At 44.5% G+C, this 6,258-nt stretch overlaps 1 long non-coding RNA gene across 1 annotated transcript; it reads left to right on the forward strand.

Moving 5' to 3' along the window:
* Positions 1-388: 388 nt before the first annotated feature.
* LOC136351469 (uncharacterized) lies at positions 389-2,896 on the forward strand. The gene is made up of 3 exons (XR_010734639.1): positions 389-1,006; positions 1,505-1,570; positions 2,707-2,896. It is a non-coding gene; the product is annotated as an uncharacterized lncRNA (long non-coding RNA).
* The last annotated feature ends 3,362 nt before the right edge of the window (positions 2,897-6,258 follow it).

The following is a 6,258-nucleotide window of genomic DNA, read 5'->3' on the forward strand; positions in this document are numbered from 1 at the left end:
TACTTTGTCACACCCTGAAAATCCTAAATTTATGAATTGTTGTTTAAATGGAATTATTAGAAATGATTTTAAAAGCCTAGAAGAAAAGATCTAATTTTAAATAATAAATTCCAATATAAAAGTGGGCTAGATAAAATTTTATTAAATACTTCTCTTAATTCGATAGTTACTAGATTTTTCTGGGATTTATTTGAGCCAAGGACGTATTTTTAATAAATGGAATTGCATTTCATGAATAATTTAAAAAGAAAAAGGTTTTAAAATCCTCTTTTGGCTTTGGGCCGAAAGTCGGCCCAATTCACTCCCTCTCTCTCCGCGGCCTGCTAGCGCCTGGCCCATCTAGCCCGCCGAGCCGCGCCGCCCGCTCTCCCTCCTCTCTCCCACCGACAGGTGGGCCCACCTGTCAGGGCCGTCGTCTTCCTCCTCACGCCGCAGCCACGCCCTAGCGCGCCAGCCGCCGCCGCCCCCTTCCAAATTACATCGCCCCTTTCCCGATCCGGTCAAATTGGTAGAGGGGAAATGATCCCCTTGATCTCCTCTATCTTTTCTCCTATAGAAACTTCATCTAATTTCGTTTGGAAATTGTTGGATTCGAGCTCAATTCGGATTCGTTTTCTCTCCTCTAACCCTAAACCTTCCATCGCCGTCGCCGGTTGCCGTGGGCCTCCATCGCCGCCCTCTAGCCCCTATATAAGGACCCCCGGGACCTCCTCTCTTCGTCGCCACCCTCGCTTTAGCTCGCCACCGCTCGTAGCGCCCTAGCCACTAGAGCCCGTGCACCGCCGCTCCCGAAGGGAGTCCAGCCGTGCGCCGCCGCCGCTCCGTTCGTCGTCGTCGCTCGGGAAGGTCGTCGTTGGGATCGCCAAGTCGTCGCCGTCCTCGTCCCGTCCTCCGTTTCCGCCAAAGACCGCCGGAGCATCGCCGTCGTTGTCGACCCGAACGCCGCCGCCGCTTCGACCTCACCGCCGTTGCCGTCCATTGACGTCCGCCGTCGTCCGAGCCTTCGGTGAGTTCACCGCGTCGCCCTCTACCCGTAGATGCCCTCCGTTTGCGCCTCCGCGCCGTCGTTCGCCGGCGAGCCCGAGGTGCCGAGCCGTCGCCGGTGATGACGTCATCGCTAACGTCAGCGCCGCGTCATCCGTAGACCCGCGGTGGATCGAATCGATCTCGGCCGTCCGTTTTGTTTAGATTAGATCTCGGCCGTTCGTTCCGTAGACCGTCCCTGTGCACCCGGTCCACCGTGAACCCGAGCCGATGACGCAATAAATCCTTTTTCCTTTTCAAAAATAGTTCTTTATTCCGTCATAATTCAATTAAAATCTATATAAATGATTTAATCCAATTTAATCTTTAAAAATTCATAACTAATTCATCTTAGCTTGGATTTAGTTGGTTCAAGTCTCTAAATTTTTCTAAAATTGAGATCTACATGTTAAAAATATCCACATGTGCTGTTTATGATTGTTTATGTACTGTTTTGGTGATTTTGTTCTTTTATGCTTAGATTCCGACGTTCCCGGAGAGTCCGATTTTGCAGGAGAAGATTTTGAAGAGTTCCAAGGCCAGTAAGGCAAGTCACACAGATCCCAAAAAACCCTTTGAGCATGTTGATCCCGTTTAAAGCTATTGTTTCTATTCAACTATCGCATTTATTTTTGAATGTCACCGGGTGGGAATAACCTATTGCCTTGTTATAGTCTTTTTGTTATTGATTACCTATTCTTTGTCATTTGGTTAATAATTGGATTAGCTAGAACATTATATGGTTTTAGCTAAAGTGCTTAGGATGCTTAGCCATGCTTAGAGACATTAGCTCATATAAATGGGATAACTTATGATTCACTATTATTTAATGATGGCTTAATGATAGCTCACGATGGTTAATCGTGATTGGTTAATTAATTAATTTGCCAACTAAAACTTGATAATGGTGGGTTGTGAGCACATGGTTTTGATGGTCGTGCTCATGACAATTAAGGACCAGTTCACGATTTTCGGTTGTGAAACATTAACCGTGCCAACCACAAGCCAGCGTGGGCAACGGCTTTACTTTTTGTATAGTATGGTTCATTGTAGAGCACCAGACTGTGAAGTGGCGGAGATAAGCCCACAGGGGTCGCTGGGGAGTCCATGCCTTGTTTATAAGGGGGTGATTATGATCCAGGAAGGGTGCACTGCTTTGAATTGTGTTATGCGAAGGGTATTGTCACAATCTCTATTCGGGTACTTGTTAAGTATCGCGACGCATGGTTGACATGATGTTGAGGTTGTGTCTTGTGGGTACAGTGGTACACCTCTGGCCAGAGTAAAACTATTCGAATAGCCGTGCCCGCTGTTATGGGCGGGTCTAACAATGTCATTCGTGATTAGTTTCATACATCTCACCATAATAAATGATACTGTAATTGGTAATAACTTGTTTAGCTCCTGGTTTGGAATGGTATATTCCTGGTTTGGAGATAGAACTGTGCCGCTGGGAATGGTTGTTAAGAATGGTTGGGCCTATGCAACGGGTATGTTGTATAGCGTTGGATTAATATTGTGTAATTAAATACTTTACTGTTTTATTAAATTCTGAAGTATTTATTAAATGCCATTTATGCAAATGAGACTATATTATGCCATCCTTTGTTATCCCTTGCATTTGCATATTTGTTGTGTGGCTTGTTGAGTATGTCATATACTCACCTTGCAATCATTCATCAGAGGAGGAGTTCTACAGTGATGCTGAAGGTGTGGAGGATTAGGCGTAGCCCTTGTCAAGCTGCTTGTGGGATGGAGTCGCCTGCGCTGTTTATCTTATTTTCCGCTGCTTAGATTTTTATTGTTTGGAGTAATAATTGCCTCTGTAATGACTTTATATTCCCTTATTAATTAGAGTAATAATTGCACTCTATTATCAATTTGTTATTATGTGCCTCGGCTGATTCCTGGACGAGAATTTACACACATGTAAGCGTTTGGAATTTTGGATAGAAATTTCGGGCGTGACATACTTCACCAACCACAACGTCTACAAGAGCTTCGACATCTCAGCATGCGTGACCAAATATGATGCCGTGTTATTTTACTACTACAAGTGGTTTTCCAATCTTCAATATTTCTACTCGGACATCCCCAATGCATATCTTCACTCAAGTGATGGCTACTCGATGACAAGAAGCTACAGTTCGCGACTCTATGTTCAGTTGTTTCTCAACTAACCAAAGAGTCGGGGGCTACACAAATACAAGACTCAAAATTCGACAAGCTTTATGTCAAGACAAAGCAATCAATCAGCCAACGAGTTCTATGGAATCTACTTCGGGAGTCATCAGTTTCGTCTTCACTTAAGAGTTGGCGTTCTACTTGAGAAACTCCAATTATTTCACCGGCAATTTTGGCTTCTCCATGCTGCCACAATATACTCCAAATTTCTCAAGTATCAAGTTTGAGATGTAATTTACATGTCTGGGAGTTTGATGGATTATTATCATTGACATCATCACCAACACCTCTACTTCATCGGCCCTGACGTCTCCGCCATTGCTAAGGGGTGACTACGTCCTCGCTGTCGGTTGCTTTTGTCATCACCGACTTGCATCGCCGACTTGTTATTTCGTCTTCACGGTTGGTCTACTACACAACTGGCGATGGAGACCTCATCGTTATCATTGACTGCTACACCGCTATTGACTGGATCAATGATATCATCGTCTTCATCAACATCCTACCATACCTCTTCGGCTATGTCTACTCTACTGTCGTTGATGCACAACTTTGTCATCATAGTCGATCATCTCTATTGATGCTAATCATCATTACCGTCGGTTGCATTTGCCATCGTCGACTATTTTCTTCATCTTCATGATTGGTGGATTTCGCCATTGCCATTGATGAGCGTTTACGTCTTCACCACCGGCTTGCCTCCGCCGCCATTCATGGTGTCTTCGCTTTCATAGCTGGTTTATTATGCCTCTACTGATGGGCGTCTTCGTCTTCTTCACCGGGCGCCTCGTCTGTTATCGACTGATTATTTTGCTGTCGTGGCTGCACAACTTTGTCGCCGTTGTTGGGCGCCTTCGTCTTCACTGCTGGCTGACTTGTCTGCTGTCGACTGGTTTCTTCGCCACCAATGGCTATGCGACTTCATCACCTTTGATTGGTGTCATTGTTTTTATCATCACCAACATTTTCGTCACCTCTGACTGGCGATATCATCCCCATGTTCGTCATCTTGCCTTCATGTCGACTACATCAGCTATTGCCAATGGATAATTTTGACTATGGCAGAAGGACAAGTTATATATGCTCAGGGGCTTATGAACTCAAACACGAGGATTATATCTTCAATTTGGACTTGTTCCGGATACATTCAACATGAATTTATGGTCATGAGTCGATTTCTTATGCTCAACGACTGGACTATTCATTATTTCCCATGAGGGCCATCAGCTGAGTGCTTGCACCAGTCGGGATTCAATTATCACATTTACTTTGGTATTCTCCATGAGGGACAATTACGCTTGATCTACATCACCCAGGATATTTATCACTTGGGATCATATTATTTGGCGTGTTCTATGCGTCATCCTTTAAAGGGTGTCGAAGGCATATTTTTTGGCCTAGGCCTAATATGTCTGCAGCCCATATTATGAGATGTGGCCTGTCACGTTCTTTTAGGGACTTAGGCACTTTTTGCTTAGGCCAAAGTGCGCGTGATCCAGTGCCCAATACCTTAAAATCCTTTTATACCGCAATTACTCAACTTTTTAGGAGTTGGTACAATGCATCTTAAAAGGTGTCAAACAGTAAAGCTTTATATAGCTGCCCCGCTGACTTTTTTATATAAGTCAAGGTGATGTTTGAGTTTTTAAGCAATTGATTGGATACAATATCGTTGCTTTTTGCCACGTAAGTGTGCATTTTTATTTACTAATATTATGGCTTAGGCTGATTATATATTGTGGTCATTTTCCAAGCGGTTGGTAAATCATTTTTGAGTTTATTTACTCGGATTTCATACCACATATGCCATATATTTCCAGGTGTGGTGAAACCATGTGTCTTTTAGGGACTTAAGCACATCTGTTAAAGCAGTGTGCGCATGGTGTGTGCCCAATACTTTGGAAATTTTTTATTCACAGCATATAAGCTTCTTTATAGCTGTTTTATTTTCAATGATGTAGTCAACTTTAGGTTGCACTCATCATATTTTACAAAGCAGTCGGTATATCACTTGGATCATGTTATTTGGGGGATTCACACCGCATATGCTATATATTGATATCAAGTCATTTGGTTGATTACAATTATCAAAACCACTCGGTTGGTTGGATTATTTATTCCTTGACTATATGCTTAGTTTGTTCAGCTAACCACATAGTCGAGGGCTACACCTATTAGGTGCATCTAGTCGATGCACCTGACTTTATTTTTCAGCCCTCCATAGTCTTCATATTTGGTAAAAGTACTCGGGAGACCATGGCAAAGATGATTGAAGAACTTGGCTTTGGAGTAATCTGGTTCGAGAGAAGATTATCTTTTCGACTATGAAGGTCTCAGGGGCTACTGTAGAGATTATGGGTACCCCATACCCACACGGCATAGTTATCCGACTGGTTATAGGGGATAACTTATATCTATGGAATATGTAACGGATCATGACTTGGGTATTACGTTTCCCTGTATATTATGGAACGGCCTAAAGTCCTGGTTTGATAAGATTGTAAAGTAGATTTAGGGAACCGATACCGTATTGGTTAAGGTTTCTATCTTGTAATCCTGCCCCCCATCCTATATAAGGTGGGCAGGAGGCCCTCTAGGGGGCATGACACACAACCATATCGTCAGATCTACAATGTACTTGGCGGATTCAAATCCCAAAACAGGAGTAGAGTATTACCTCTCATTGAGAGGGCCTAAACCTGTCTAAATCCTTGTCTCCGCATCCATCCACTTTTAGGCCTCGTGCGCTACCCCCTTTTATTATTGCCGAATTCATGTTTCGACAGTTCGCCGTCATCCGAGCCACTGGTGAGTTTTCCGCGTCGCGCTCTACCCGCCGGTGCCCTCCAATTGCGCCGCCTCGTTGTCGTTCGCCGCTAACCGTCAGGTCCTGAGCCGCCGCCGCCGCCACCGGTGGTAATGTTGTTGTGATGTCATCGCCACGCCAGCGCCGCGTCAGTGCCACGTCGACCGCATCCCCGCCTCGCCCGTGCCACGTGGTGGACCGTTTCGGTGCACCCGGTACACCATGAACCCAAGCCTGCTGACGCA

Source organism: Oryza sativa, chromosome 8 (assembly GCF_034140825.1).
Source record: "Oryza sativa Japonica Group chromosome 8, ASM3414082v1".
Taxonomy (NCBI): Eukaryota; Viridiplantae; Streptophyta; class Magnoliopsida; order Poales; family Poaceae; genus Oryza; species Oryza sativa.